Below are 17290 nucleotides of genomic sequence, written 5' to 3' on the forward strand. Positions count from 1 at the left end.
CTGTAGCCCGAGTGAGTGAGAAGGAGCAGAATATAAGAGCTAGGACGGCAGGATAACGCAACCTATAGCCAGACAGCTGCGGTTGAGTAACTTATGGTGGTGACTGTAGCTAATGGTCGTTTGCAGACATAATCTGATTGAATGCATCATATTGCACTTCATCTTACTTGTTAACTGACCTGGCTTGTAGACCGATAAGTTTTTCCAACTGCAACGTTGACAAATATCTTTGTGGTTCAGCTGATGAGCATCCATTTAGCAGAGGTTTTCATCTCTTGTTGTGCTGTGTTGTTGTAGGGCTAGATGCCTTTCATTATCTCGATCATGCAAAGCATCATGACCACATGCCTTTGCAACATAAAATAGATATATATATATATGACCGGCTATACGTCTTGGTGAATGTCTGTTAACAACTTCTTGCGCGAATCTCGCGGTTATAGAAGTATCATGCAATATGCCATTTTTTCATACGTGGGTTCCCACCATACATCCAAATAAGTGCCCTTCATGACCCACAGGCCGTCAGTCCCCATAGGTTAACATTGCAAAACTCGAAAGCTTGCCAGACCTCAAGTGTCTAGTTACGGGTTACTACGACTGCACACCTGTACATGGCTCTAACATCATTGTCAAGTTTGCAGATGACACTATGGTGATTGGTCTCATCAGCAACAACGATGAGATGGCCTACAGCAGCGGTCCCCAACCACCGGGCCGCAGGACATTCCTAACCGGGCCGTAGCCTACGACATGAGTTTAAAAAAAAATGCATGCAAACTAATTAAATTTAATTCGCAATAATGTCACGTTTTTACATGGCATAGGCCTATATGCAGTTGTTTGATTGCACGTATGTTTGCATTTTGCAAGGTCTATTTTCTTACTTCTGTCTGTCCCGCCTTCAACACTTTTACATATTGCCTTCAGCGCTGCGCAGCCTCAGGTCAGCTCACTTCACTTGATCAGTTCTTGGCGAACGGTAGTGTCACACGAAGTTAGCTAAACTGCTAGAATGAGCAACAAAAAACAAGCATCTTTAGCAGGTCTCAAAACTCGCTTACCTGTGTGACATATTCGGGTTGCTTAATGACCTCAACCTGTCACTCCAGGGAGAATGGCGACTGTCTTTAAACTGGCAGATAAAATTCGCTGCATTTAAAGCCAAGCTTGATTTGTAGGGACGACGAGTGGGCGGGGTGTATTTGATATGTTCCAAAAAGTAGTGGGGGTTTTGGGAGAGACTGAGGCAGGGCCCTTTCTCTCGCAGCTGGTGGTTGCCGATCACCTTGTTGCGCTCTCAAATGAGTTTGAGCGTTACTTCCCATCCTTCAAAGATTCACGGCAAACCAGTGAGTGGGTCCATAACCCATTTGTCAATATCGAATAGTCCTAACTTGTCAGCATGGGAGGAAGAGCAGTTGATCGAAATTGCAAATGACGGTGGTCTTAACAGTGTGTATAAGGAAACCTCTCTGGCAGGTTTTGGATCAAAACCAAAGCAGAATATCGAGATAGCCGTAAAAGCGCTGAAAGCGTTTCCCCACGTATCTATGCGAGGCCGTGTTTTCGGCAATGACTGCAACTAGACAAATTAAGCAATCGACTGGACATTTCAAACACACTGAGGGTGTCACTGTCTTCCATCACCCCAGATGGAAGCTTCTTGTTGCAGGGGAAACAAGCAGGGCTCCCACTGATTATATTAAGTAATGCACGTTTAGTTCCCATGTTTTGTTCCCCATATTTTTGTTAAGCATGTTCACACTTATAGATGTAGCTTCAAGTTGTTCAATATTCATAGTTCATATTGTTCAATTTTCACTTCTTCAAGTTCACGTTTTTCACAAGAGATCTTACCTTCACTGTTCATACATAACTGGAGCTAGTTCTTTTCAAGTAATGCATGCACAACACATATGGAACATGGAACCCCCAAACCCCCGCCCCGTGAAAATAGGAATCAAACCGGTCCATGGTACATAAAAGGATGGGGACCCCTGGCCTACAGGGAGGAGATCCAGCACCTAACATCGTGGTGCACTGATAACAACCTGGCTCTCAACACCAAGAAGACCAAAGAGCTCATTGTGGACTTTAGGAAGTCTAAAGCTGGCACACGCACACACACCCATTCTCATCAACGGGACTGAGGTGGAGCGTGTCACCAGCTTCAAGTTTCTGGGTGTCCACATCTCTGAGGACCTCTCTTGGACCCTCAACACCTCTACCCTGATCAAAAAGGCTCATCAGCGTCTCTTCTTTCTGAGGAGACTAAAGAAGGTCCACCTGTCTCCTCAGATCCTGCTGAACTTCTACCGCTGCACCCGAACCAGCAGGTTCAGAGGAAGCTTCTTTCCTGCGGCATACTAAATATCCATATTTATGTTTTTCTGTAATATATTCTGCTAATACACTGCATATATCTATATTGTTCTTACTACTACTATAATGGTACATATCTGTACATGTTGTTCATACGAGCCCGGTCCATCTCTATTGCTGCCCAGCCCGGTCCATCTCTATTCCTGCTGCCCAGCCCAGTCCATCTCTTCTTGCTCAGCTCGGTCCATCTCTATTCCTGCTGCCCAGCCCAGTCCATCTCTATTCCTGGCACTAGTCTCCTCCTCCCGTAGCCACGGCGGCAGGCTTAAGATTTCTCCTCCGAGAGGTCAAGTAATCCCTTTCAGGTCACTGCTTCTGGAGAGATGAGGTCGTCCCCAACAGCTAATCCAACAGCCTTTTTGTTCCGCAAATCAACTACAGCATTTGTGCACGTGTCTGTGTGTGTGTGTGTCTGTGTGTGACGTGTTTGTTGTGTGTGTGTGTGTGTGTGTGTGTGTGTGTGTGTGTGTGTGTGTGTGACGTGTGTGTGTGTGTGTGTCTGTGTGTGACGTGTTTGTTGTGTGTGTGTGTGTGTCTGTGTGTGTGTGACGTGTGTGTGTGTGTGTGTGTGTGTGTGTGCGTGTGTGTGTGTGTGTGTGTGTGTGACGTGTTTGTGTCATCATGCAGGGGGGTTCAGTTCATGTTTTTATTGGCATCTCATTAAACCCACTTGGCGTATGTCACCATTACGCCCCCATAAAGTCACAGCTGACTGAGTCAACCCTCCACTCCATTTGAACAGATGTGGATGCATACAAACAGGGAGCAAAGACAAGACATGCTGAATGTCTGGTGCACTGTTGCTGCCATATTCAATAAAAGTGGGATTGAAATGGAATTGAACATTGCAGCATGGTTTGTGTTTCCAAAGGTGAAATTGGAATTTAATTTCACCTCATTGTAGAGGTAGTCCCATCCTTGTCCTGCTACCTCCCACCTCAGACAGAGTTCCACTAAAGAGAAAAATTGCTTTCCCAACCTGCCCTGATCACCATGACAACCTTGAAAGGTTCCCGTCACACTGGAACCGTGTTAAATGTGTGTTAAATGTTAAATGTGTCTGCCCAACTGACATCATGCCAGTCAAAAACCTGAGCTGCCAATGCAAAATAAAGTCATAAGTACCTGAGGGACAAGCTGCAAAGGCCAAATAAAGTACCTGAGGGACAAGCTGCAAAGGCCAAATAAAGTACCTGAGGGACAAGCTGCAAAGACAAAATAAAGGCCTATGTACCTACAGCACGTGCGGGACAAGTCGCCTCCTCCTGTTACGCTGCTCTGTTTACGTCTTACAGTAATGCTTCTGACTCATACGGTCACTTCCATGACCCGGAACATGATCTGAGAACAACTGGGGTTCTGGTTATGCAACTAATTATGTAACCATACTAAAAATCCTCCAGTTAACGAGTTAAAGATATATGTTCCAGCTGTGGATTTAAATGATTCAAATGGGGACAGGCAAGGTTATGAATGATGGATTGCTGGTTACACTTTACTTGAACTCTTTGCTGTGGAACAGACATAACTCTGTTATTTATGTTATGTCTGTGTTATGACAGAATCTCTATCCTGACATTTGACATGATGGCAACTGATGTGCGATCTTGTGCTATCACTCCAACAGTGTCAGAAAATGCTGTGATATATGGCAATTCAGAGCTTTATGTAACATAGAGATTTATGCTCTTCACCAATAAGCTGAAGTAGGCCTGCCAGATACAGTCCTGACCATTTCTGAAAGTGGCGACATCATACTGAACAACCGGAGAGCCTGATAAGCCAGTAACCTCAGGTCATAGTACATCCCTCAGATAAGGGACTCAGTAGCTCAGTATATTAAGCATCAACGCATGGACCAGTGAGAGCTTTTATATGATTCAAAATAGCTTCTTGGGAACAACTCCAACCATTTAGTCTTCCATATACAGTCCCTGAGGCCCTACATCCTAATTTGTCTACTTGACACCGAATAGGCCTCTGTACATGGCTCTTCTCTGTTCCGTCCTATTATTACACGGCTCTACTCTGTTCCGTCCTATTATTACACAGCTCTTCTCTGTTCCGTCCTATTACTACTTTATTACACAGCTCTTCTCTGTTCCGTCCTATTATTACACGGCTCTACTCTGTTCCGTCCTATTATTACACAGCTCTTCTCTGTTCCGTCCTATTATTACACGGCTCTACTCTGTTCTGTCCTATGAGTGCATCCAGGTGCTGGTGTTGTGGCATAACAAATGAAGACGTGAGTACAGAACAGTCACATGATCAGCTTTGTGTCTCTTCATCTAATGACGCCATGCTGGAGCAACAGAGCAGAGGGACAGGGAAGACTCTGGGAAAGAGAAGACTCAAGCTGTTGATTGTTTTGTCTTCTTCAGTCTGATCAACGCGACTGTCTGGTCACAGATGGCTAAATAGTCTGTGTGTATCTGCGCCTTGCGGAAGGCCAAAAGAAAACAAACTTCCTTCAGCATGAAAAATTCCAGATCTTTCCAGTGTGTCAACCAAGTGCTTAGTGGGAATGACTTGTGCTTGAGTGTGTACTGTGGAGAGAAGAGGGTCAGCAGAGGATCTGCTTTGACTGTTTATGCACAGATGACAAGAACACATACATTTATGAAAACTCTTCACCGAAAGTGCTTTGGAGAAATCAGCAGTAGCACTGTTTATGTGGAAGATATACACATACAGACATGTGCACACACACACTCTCTCTCTCACACACACACATACACACTCATACACAGACACACTCACACATACACACACACACTCATACAGTACACAGACACACTCACACATACACACACACACACAGACACACTCACACACAGTCCTACACAGACACACTCACGCATACACACAGACACACACACTCATACACAGACACACTCACACAGACACACACACGCATACACACACACGCATACACTCACACACACACACACACACTCATACACAGACACACACACACACATACACACACAGACACACACACACTCATACACAGACACACTCAAACAGACACACACACACGCATACACAGATTCATCAACATGAGAAAGCAGTCAACACTTGGACAAGTCTGGTCCTCAGATGTGACCCATAGTTCCTGCTTTCCTCCCTAGTCTGCAAACTCAATGGCAGCTGCTCCTTTGGCGTCCACTCTGTGATCTGACAGGGCTCTGTGAAGAGACCGTAAGTGCAGCTTCTGATCAGCTTAACAGGCCAGCAGTACGTGCACAGCACTGACACACACACACACACACCAGCGGTAAGTGCACAGGACATACTCTCTCACACACACACACACACACCAGCGGTAAGTGCACAGCACACACTCACATACACACACCAGCAGTAAGTGCACAGCACACACTCTCACACACACACACACACACACCAGCAGTAAGTGCACAGCATCGACACACACTCACACACACACACACACACACACACACACACACCAGCGGAAAGTGCACAGCACACACACTCCCATCAGGGCCTGTTTCTCATCTGGGGCCCTAAAGACAGGCCGGAGAGGCGTGCGACTCCAACCCTTTTCTAAAGAGCTGACGCTACTTGCCTTCTTAGCTCCACTGGATCATGCACACCTCTCTCTTCCTCTCTCCTCTCTCTCTCTCTGACACACACACACTCGCTCTCACACACACACTCTCTCTCTGTGTGTTTGTGCACTTTTTTGTGCTTGTGAGTACATGTTGTGTTCTCCAGCTGTGCTGTGCTGAAATGGCAGAAGAGAGGGACAGGTGTGGGACTGAGGGACAGTGTGTACTAGAGACACGTCTGGGGGACTGATCAACACTGAGCAATTTATTTTCATTACTGTATCATTACTGTATCCATGTAATGTTCCGTTTTCCACTACATTTCTGATGTACCGTGTTCTACTGCATGTCTGATGTACCGTGTTCCACTATATTACTGTGTTCATGTGATGTACCGTGTTCCACTACATTACTGTATCATGTGATGTACCGTGTTCCACTACATTACTGTATCATGTGATGTACCGTGTTCCACTACATTTCTGATGTACCGTGTTCCACTACATTACTGTGTTCATGTGATGTACCGTGTTCCACTACATTTCTGATGTACCGTGTTCCATTACATTTCTGTATCATGTGATGTACCGTGTTCCACTACATTACTGATGTACCGTGTTCCACTATATTACTGTGTTCATGTGATGTACCGTGTTCCCCTACATTACTGTGTTCATGTGATGTACCGTGTTCCACTACATTTCTGATGTACCGTGTTCCACTATATTACTGTGTTCATGTGATGTACCGTGTTCCACTACATTACTGTATCATGTGATGTACCGTGTTCCACTACATTTCTGATGTACCGTGTTCCACTACATTACTGTATCATGTGATGTACCGTGTTCCACTACATTTCTGATGTACCGTGTTCCACTACATTACTGTGTTCATGTGATGTACCGTGTTCCACTACATTACTGTATCATGTGATGTACCGTGTTCCACTACATTTCTGATGTACCGTGTTCCACTACATTACTGTGTTCATGTGATGTACCGTGTTCCACTACATTACTGTATCATGTGATGTACCGTGTTCCACTACATTTCTGATGTACCGTGTTCCACTACATTACTGTGTTCATGTGATGTACCGTGTTCCGCTACATTTCTGATGTACCGTGTTCCATTACATTTCTGTATCATGTGATGTACCGTGTTCCACTACATTACTGATGTACCGTGTTCCACTACATTTCTGTATCCATGTGATGCCATAATTGCCTCTTGTCCGTGTAGCTTGTCTGCCTTGACTATGCTCTCTGAAGAAACCAGTCGGAGGCAGATCCCCCTCTACAGAGATGAACTACCCTGCTCCTCGCCCACAACACATCCCCCTCTACAGAGATGAACCAGTCAGAGGCAGAGATCAACCAGATAAAGTAGACTACTCCGCTCCTCCCACACAACACATCTCCTTGGACGCAACACTGCACCGTCCACATGCTAGCTGTGTGAAGGATGTGCTACTGCACGTCCACATGCTAGTGTAACAGAGGACGTTATTCGTCCGCCGCTCACGGCCCTCGAACCCGCCACCTCGACACACACCGGCATGGCAGACGAACGCTCTAACCACTGAGCTAAGAGCCCAGGCTCCCAACTCAGCAGTTAGAAGCGTTCTTAAGGTTAGGGGTGTGAGGATTTACACGGGCAACTAGCACGCTAGCGCAGTTCGCCTCCGTTACACTAGCTGTGGGCAGGATGTGCCACTGCACGTCCACATGCCAGGTGTGTGAAGGATGTGCTACTGCACGTCCACATGCTAGCTGTGTGAAGGATGTGCTAGTGCACGTCCACATGCTAGCTGTGTGAAGGATGTGCTACTGCACGTCCACATGCTAGCTGTGGGCAGGATGTGCTACTGCACGTCCACATGCTAGCTGTGTGAAGGATGTGCTACCGCACGTCCACATGCTAGCTGTGTGAAGGATGTGCTACTGCACGTCCACATGCTAGCTGTAGGCAGGATGTGCCACTCTCATCTGCTATTTGTGCTGCTGCTGGCCGGCTGTTGGAGGTCTGCTCTGCGTCTATGCAGACAGAGAGAGCTGTTTGGTTTGACCACTGACCTGCATCCTGTCTCCATTGCGTGGTTATCATGCAGCACAATGGAATGGAGCCCTCCAGATGGACCCTGGAAGAGTTCTGAGGCGCTGGTTTTGGGGTGTGTGGGGGACGGGGATTCTGTCATTCTGTTGTGCCTGTAAAGATCACTCAGATCAATGCGTAAGTGTCCCTAAGCATCCCCAAGGGGAAGTGTAGCGGTTGGTCATGGTCATTTATGGTAAGGGGTCGGCCAGATATTTTTATCCTTGTTTAGCTTTGCTGATGACATCAATTACTGGGGAAAAAATGATCAGTGTTTCTCCCTATGGTATTGTAATACAGTACTCTGCCTTGAGAACTAAGAGTAAAATAAAAATCCTTCTTCCCCATTGTATTGTAGTGCAGTACTCTTGAGAAATTAAGGTGTAAATGGTCTGTCTGATCCAGTCTGCTCTCTCCTTCCCAATCGTTTCTCATTGAAAGCACAATTTAGCGACTTGGACAAAGTGAGTGTGGCTGTGAATGTCTCTGTGTGTGTGCGTGTAATATGAGTCCCTCCTGTGGGTGATTTCATGTCAAATGTGTTTGTGTATGTCTGTGTGATAGGTAGTTTTGTATGTTTCAGAGTGAAGAAGTGTGTGTGTGTGTGTGTGTCTTTGTGTATGTGCTTGCATTCCCGTGTTCAACTGTGTGTGTGTGTGTTTATATGTGTGCTTTTGCGTGCCTGCATGTTTGCGTGTGTGTGTGTGTGCATGTGTGTGTGTTTATATGTGTGTTTTTGCGTGTCTGCATGTTTGCGTGTGTGTAGTCCAGTCCCTTGGGCCCTGTCCTGGTGGAGTGTCCTGCTGTGCTGCGCTGCTCTGTTCTCTCTCCCCTGAGTGTTTATGCGGACGCTTCCTTGTGGGAAACAGCCGGGGCCGAGAGGGGAAACTCCACCGTGTGTGTGTGTGTGTGTTTGTGTTTGTGTGTGTGTGTGTGTGTGTTGGGGTGGTTGGGCTGAGAGGGGAAACTCCACTGCCGCCTCTCTGTCCTCACTCTTCTCCTTTATCTTCCTCATGTGTGTGATCACTGTCACCTACACCTTCCTCCTTCATTTTCCTCATGTGTGATCACTGTCACCTTCATCTTCCTCCTTCATCTTCCTCATGTGTGATCACTGTCAGCTTCATCTTCCTCATGTGTGTGATCACTGTCACCTTCACTGCCCACTTAATGACTGTGATTTACCACCAGTGCAAATGTGTCCCACTGCAAATGTGTTCCATTATCGCCGAGAGCTTTGTTCTCAGACTCGGGGCCTTTGTTTCAGAAGCATCCTTGAGCTTTTGTACTGTGTGTGTGTGTGTGTGTGTGTGTGTGTGTGTGTCGGCATTTATCCCATCCATGAATTAGTGAACACACAGAGCACACAGTGAGGTGAAGCACACCCTAACCTGGAGGGGTGAGCTGCCTTGCTACAGCGGCGCTCGGGGAGCAGTGAGGGGTTAGGTGCCTTGCTCAAGGGCACTTCAGCCGTTCCTACTGGTTGGGGTTCGAACCGGCAACCCTCCAGTGACAAGTCCGAGGCCCTAGCCACGGCTGCTACTCGGCACAGATGAGATAAACTCACACACAATATTTACTACAATCAAATGAGCAATGAACAAAAAAGAACAAGTGAATTAATACTGATCAAGTATACACACATCCGTGTTAAACCTTTATTGATTAGCAGTAAGCATAGAGTTCATAAGAATCTGACACCTCCAGCTGCTTGCTGGATATTGTTTACCCGTGTCTCTGATGGGATGATGGCATTGCAATCAGCTCTGTATCTCCATGTTTGTGTGCGTGTGTGTGTGTGTGTGTGTGTGTGGGTGATCAGGAACAGGACCCAGAAGCAGACGTTTGATTTCACCTTTTTAATTACTAATTATAGGGGTCTGCAGTCGTGGAATTGCTTGGCTGTTCAGCATGTTTTCATAGGTCATCATTTCTCTAAGCGGATTCCCAGTGTGGTGTGTGTGTGTGTGTGTGTGTGTGTGTGTGCGGGTTATGAATGAAGAAGGCAGAGCGCCCAAGACATCTCATCACTCCTGAGAGCATCGTAATGGGACCCCATCCATCCTGCTCCCGCCCTCAGTTTTGGCAACACACCCCTGATTGGTCACTCCAGTCAACCTCTACCATCTTGCAAACCTGATTGGTCACTCCAGTCAACCTCTACCCTCTTGCAAACCTGTGTTCCATGTCCTGATTGGTCAATCAATCAATTCTCCCCACCTTACTGCCCACACCTCTGACACGCCCTGATGGAGTTGGACATCTGTGTGTGGCTGACACTGATTGGTTCCTTTGCTGAATGTTCTGCATGTTAATTGGCTGGTAGGCTGCTATACTGTATCATCCATAGTGTTGTGAGGATGCTTTCCTCACCTGTCGACTCAACGTTCTGTGAGCAAACAAAGGTAGAGACAGGAGGACACACACACACACACACACACACCCATACATACACACAAACACACACACTCACTCACTCACACACACACACATACACACACACACACACACACACACACACACACACATACAAACACACACTCACTCACACACACACACATAGCAGGGGAGGAAGATCAGAACAGCTGTAGAGCCACTTGCGGCTTGGATGTGTGACAGTGTGTGTATGTGTGTGTGTTTGTGTGTGTAGAGAGAGAGAGAGAGAGAATGTAAGAAGAAGACAGAAGGGGAGAAACAGTGAGCCGAATGACAGAATACAGACCACAACATACCTCCAGGAAGAGGCAGTCCATATCATTAGGAGGAGCAGTCCATATCATTAGGAGGAGCAGTCTGAGGAGCAGTCCATATCGTTAGGAGGAGCAGTCCATATCATTAGGAGGAGCAGTCCTTATCGTTACCTCCAGGAGGAGCAGTCCATATCATTAGGAGGAGCAGTCCATATCGTTAGATAGACAGATAGATAAATAGATAGATAGATACTTTATTGATCCCCAGGGGAAATTCAGGTCTCAGTAGCATACAGACACCACACACACATTCACTAACAGCAGAAAAAAGTAATTAAAAGTATGTAATATAAAAAACACAACTAAGCAATAAGGACAGTAAAAGATAAAGAATATACTAAATATACTAAAATACAAATTATACTAAATAACACTTAATCTAAATCAATTCTAAAAACAGTATCCACATAGTGGGTGATCAAGAGGCGCTTGCAATGACTGAGGCAGGGACTGAGCCTGTGATTCTCTGTGCATAGTAAGGTAAGGTAAGGTGCTCTACTGTATGTGAGTGAGTGTCATGGTGATGGTGCAAATGAGTAAGTCCAACAGTGCAACAGTGCAAGAATAAAGTCAATATATATATATATATATATATATATATATATATATAACTATATTAAGAAAAGGTATAAGTGTGGCCACAGTTCGGCTGTGGCATGGGGGGAAGGGGTTATGCATATGTGCTAATATAGCACGCAAACAGTGAGGCATAAAGACAGTGGTACAAGTGGCTAGTGGACAGGCAGTACCAAACATGGAGGGGATGAAGAGGCAGACAGACTATGCAGAGAAGTCTATCTCTCCTCTTCCCTTAAGTGAGGCATTGAACAGTTCAATGGCCCTGGGGACAAATGACTTTCTCAGTCTGTCAGTTGTGCAAGGCAGTGAGCGAAGTCTCCAGCTGATCAGGCTCTTCTGTTTAACAATAGTGCTGTGGAGTGGGTGACACTCATTGTCCAAGATGCTGATCAGTCTGTTCAGGGTCCTTTTGTCAGATAGTGAAGTGATACACTCCAGTTCAGCTCCCACTACAGAGCCAGCTTTCCTTACCAGCCTGTCAATTCGCCCCACATCCTTCTTCCTTGTGCTTCCACCCCAGCATACTACTGCACAGAAGAGGACGCTGGCAACAACAGACTGGTAGAACATCCTGAGGAGCTTACTGCACACATTGAAGGACCGCAGCCTCCTCAGGAAGTACAGCCTGCTCTGCCCTTTCTTGTAGAGTGCATCAGTGTTGGCTGACCAGTCCAGTTTATTGTCCAGGTGGAGACCCAGATACTTGTAGGTGATAACCACCTCCACATTGACCCCATCAATGTGAACTGGTAGCAGAGTGGGCTTAGACCCTGGGAAATCCACCACCATCTCCTTGGTCTTTGAAGTGTTAAGTTGAAGATGATTGAGTTTGCACCATTGCACAAAGTCCTCCACCAGGCTCCTGTACTCCTCCTCCTGCCCGTTCCTGATACACTCCACAATTGCAGTATCATCAGAAAACTTCTGCATGTGGCATGACTCGGTGTTGTAGCAAAAGTCAGATGTGTACAGGGTGAACAGGACTGGAGAGAGCACAGTTCCCTGTGGCGCTCCGGTGCTGCAGATCACAGTGTCAGAGAGACAGTTCTTCAGTCTGACGAACTGTGGTCGCTCAGTCAGGTAATCTGTAATCCAGGTTACCAGGTGAGCGTCCACACCCATCTGCAAGAGCTTGTCTCCCAATCTGAGGGGCTGGATGGTGTTAAAAGCACTTGAGAAATCAAAGAACATGATTCTCACAGCACTTTTCCCCTTGTCCAGGTGGGAATGTGTCCTGTGTAGAAGATAAGTGATGGCATCGTCCACGCCCACTTTCTCCTGGTAAGCAAACTGTAATGGGTCTAGTGCATGGCGTACCTGGGGTCTGAGCATGCCTAAGACCAATCGCTCCATTGTCTTCATCACATGTGATGTAAGAGCGACAGGTCTGTAGTCATTAAGCTCACTAGGGTGTGGCTTCTTAGGGACAGGGGTGAGACATGATGTCTTCCTTCTTTCTGTAATCCTCCTTAGCTTCCTTCAGCTTGAATTTGAGTTCCCCTTGCACGCGCCTCAGCTCTGCCATGTCCCCCTCTCTGAACGCCATCTTTTTCCTATTAAGAAGGGTCTTGACATTGCTGGTTATCCAAGGCTTGTTGTTGGGAAAGCAGCGTACAGTTCTGGTGGGAACAACAATGTCCATACAGAAGTTCAGGTAGTCAGTTGTGCACTGTGTGACCTCCTCTAAGTCCTCTCCATTCTGTAACACACTCCAGTCAGTACACTCGAAGCAGTCTCTCAGAGTCTCATCCGCTTCAGGTGTCCACTTTCTGAAGGTGCGTGTGGCAACTGGTGGCCTCTGTACTTTGGGCTTGTACGTTGGCTGGAGATGAATGAGGTTGTGGTCTGACTTTCTCAGTGGGGGAAGGGGGTTTGCACTGTATACAACCCTCTCGTTTGCATACATGAGGTATATTGTCCTGTTTTTCCTTGTAGGGCAGTAAACAAACTGGTAGAAATTTGTGAGTGTGGAATCCAGTGTTATGTGATTGAAGTCGCCAGAGATCACAAAAAAGGCATCAGTGTGTTGGGTTTGAAGCCTTGCGATTGTGGAGTGGATGACGTCACATGCTGAATCCAGGAGAGCTCGAGGTGGAACGTAAATACAGACAGCAATTGCGTGCGAGAACTCCCTCGGCATGTAATCCGGACGGAGACTAACCGCTAATAACTCCACATCCTTGCAGCGTACAGTTTCCTTCACTGTAACATGTCCGGGGTTGCACCATCTATTGTTTATGTACAGCACCAGCCCACCTTCCTTCTTTTTGCCAGAAAGTTTACAGTCTCTGTCCAAACGAGCTACACTGAAGCCAGGCAGCTCAACGTTAGAAGTGGGGATATGGCTTGTTAGCCACGACTCCGTAAAGCATAACAAACTACATTCCCTGTACAGCTTCTGATTTCTTACCAGGGCAGCCAGTTCATCAGTCTTGTTAGCCAGTGAGTTCACGTTTCCCATCACAATCGATGGAGCTGAGGGCTTGTATCTCCACTTCTTCTCCCGACGCCTCGTCTTCACTTTTACTCCCGCTCTGCAACCCCGAAAGCACCACAGTTCCTCTGGAATGTCGCGAACACAGCCAGCATTCCGTCGTAATGCGATCAGCTGATTCCTTGTGTACACAAGTTTGCTGCCGCTGGAGCATTGCAATATGTCCGTATCCATAGGATAGAATAAAAACACTCCTCAAAGTGTGTAATCCAAAAAGTTGTGAAGTAAAAAGTAAACAAAAGACGTAGAAAAAAACACAAAGACACAGAGCTACCTCGACATGCTGCCACTCTAGCCGGCGCCGGAACCAGAAGGAGGAGCAGTCCATATCGTTAGGAGGAGCAGTCCATATCGTTACCTCCTGCCTCCCGGATGGTGCCTCTGCAGGCTCCTTTTGGATTCAAAATGATCGTGCCAGGATGTCTGCACCACAGACTTTTCCACTGTCATGTGGCCCTGTGTAGCTTCTGTGCTATCTCTTAAGAAAAGGCCTCAACACACACACACAGACACGCACACACACACAAACACACACACACACACACACACACACAGACACACACACAAACACAAACACCCAAACAGACACACACACACACACACAAACACACACACGCACAAACACAAACACCCAAACACATATACACACACACACACACACACACATATACACACACACAAACACACACACACACACACCTGAGGGTACCCTGCCTGGCAAAGATAATGGCAGAGCAGCACTTAAACAATGGCCAACATCAGAGTGCACACATGCTTCCTCTTGGCAGATTTGCTCCTAGGACCTCGTCTCCCCAGGATGAGCTAATTAATAGCTGTGTGCACTGTAAGGTTAAGGGTGACGAGTCGTATATTTAATAGCTGTGCACTGTAAGGTGAAGGGTGATGCGTCATATATTTAATAGCTGTGTGCTGTAAGGTGAAGGATGACGAGACGTGTAATAAAAGACGGCTCCTGTAATAAGCAGTGTGACATCATTAGCGCGATAACGAGGCAGGGGGATATGTATATCATGGATGTTGGCATGGCGACAGAGTGCTGTCAGGAAGTGAGCGACGCCCAGCCTCTCCCCATATTGTCCTGCCAATCAATGCCCACAGCGTTCCCTGGGCAAATAGCAGCGCTGTGCTAAAAGTGCCCTTTTGCACTCCTGGGCATTCCTTTTCCCAGTGACACCAGGTGGACATTCAGCTGTCGCACAGGTGCTTCTTTCTTATCAGAAAATGAGGTCCCTGGCAATGATAACTTAAAAATAATAGCAACTTAAAAATATATATGTAACTATGTGTGTTTGGGTATGTATTACTGTGTGTGTTTGAGTATGTATTACTGTGTGTGTGTGTGTGTGTGTGTGTGTGTGTGTGAGTATGTATTATTGTGTGTGTGTGTGTGTGTGTGTGTTTGAGTATGTATTATTGTGTGTGTTTGAGTATGTATTACTGTGTGTGTGTGTATGTGTGTTTGTGTTTGAGTATGTATGACTCTTCCACAAACACTGAGTGGAGGACTGGAAGAAGCTTCAAATCCTGTGCACTTAAAAACTAAACACAAACAAACACTTCAATCCAGTGAACACAAACATATACACTGGGTAATAATAATAATAAGCTTTATTTGTATAGCACCTTTCATACACAGAATGCAGCTCAAAGTGCTTTACATTTGAAGCATGTAACACAATAATAGTCAGTCAGTCAGTCATTATCAATCACTTTTCTTCATTGCTGGGGCCGGTTTTGATCCACTCAGCAACATATCAAAAATATAGAAAATGATGTCATAAGACTGGCAGCCTTAACCCTCTTACCCCCCACAAGCACGCCATATGGCAACTGTGGCAAGGAAAAACTCCCATATTCCAGGAAGAAACCTTGAGCAGAACCTGACTTAATGGGGGAGCCCATCTGCTTCTGGCTGGCTCGCCCCCTCAATAGCAGCAGATGTAGAATAATCTGAAAAAAGTAGTCTACAGGATAAGATGAGTTAACTAAAAGCTTTCCTGTACAGGTATGTTTTCAGATCTTTTTTTTAAAATATTTACTGAACTTCGCCTGCTTGATGTACAGAGGCAGGGTGTTCCATAGTTTGGGGCATAATGGATAAACGCAGCTTCTCCACTTTGTTTGTGGAGCACTTTGGGTGCGATTAAAAGATTAGAATTGGATGATCTAAGTTTCCTTTGTGGTTGATAAGATATTAAAAGCTCAGAGATATATGAAGGTGCTATGCCATTCAGAGCTTTGTAAGTAATTAACATAACCTTAAAATCAATTCTATAGGAAATAGGGAGCCAGTGCAGTTCAGCCAACACAGGGGTGATGTGTTCTCTCTTCTAAGTCTTAGTTAAAAGTCTAGCCGCAGAGTTCTGTATGAGTGCCAATTTCTTTAGATGTTTTTTGGGAAGACCAGTGAAAAGTGCATTGCAGTAGTCTAACCTGCTAGTGATAAAGGCGTGAATTTGTTTTTCTGCATCTTGTTGAGTTAAAAAGGGCCGCACTTTGGCAATGTTTCTCAAGTGGAAATAGGCTGTCTGAGTAACTTTACTGATATGGGGCTTAAAACTTAACTCTGCATCGAAGATGACACCGAGGCTTGTTACTTTTGGTTTGACCTGGTGCGCCAAGTTCCCCAGTTTACTAAGAATAATATCTTGCTTTAGTTTTGGTCCAACCAAAAGTACCTCTGTTTTGTCATCATTTAGTTTCAAAAAATTGTTGCTCATCCACTGATTAATGGAGGTTAGGCATGCAGTGAGGGAGCAAAGGCCATCTGGGTTAGTTGGCTCCACAGAAATATACAATTGGGTATCATCTGCGTAGCTGTGGAAGTTTACATTATGCTGACTTATGACGTTTCCCAATGGAAGCATATATAGAGAAAATAGCAGGGGACCAAGGCAGCTCCCCTGGGCCACACCAAAAGGCAAGTCATGTTTTTCAGATATATGATCTCCTAGACTGATATAAAAATATCTGCCAGTAATGTAGGTTTGAAACCAGTTCAGAGCATTATCAGAGAGACCCACCCACTTCGCAAGGCGGTGAATTAGGATGCTATGATCAATGGTGTCAAATGCCGCACTCAAATCCAGAAGAATAAGCATTGAGACTTTGTTTGAGTCAGTAGCCAGTCTGAGATCATTGACTATTTTTACTAGAGCCGTTTCTGTGCTGTGATTTGATCTAAAACCTGATTGGAATTTTTCAAGGATACTGTTTTCGTTGAGGAAGGTATTTAACTGATTACTAACAACTTTTTCAAGTACTTTGCTCAAGAACGGTAGATTTGATATAGGCCTGTAGTTGCTCAGATTGGTATGGTCAAGATTTGACTTTTTAAGTAAAGGTTTCACAACAGTGGTTTTAAAAGCAGTTGGAAATATACCTGTTTC

The sequence above is a fragment of the Alosa alosa genome, chromosome 16 (genome assembly GCF_017589495.1).
Source record: "Alosa alosa isolate M-15738 ecotype Scorff River chromosome 16, AALO_Geno_1.1, whole genome shotgun sequence".
Taxonomy (NCBI): domain Eukaryota; kingdom Metazoa; phylum Chordata; class Actinopteri; order Clupeiformes; family Clupeidae; genus Alosa; species Alosa alosa.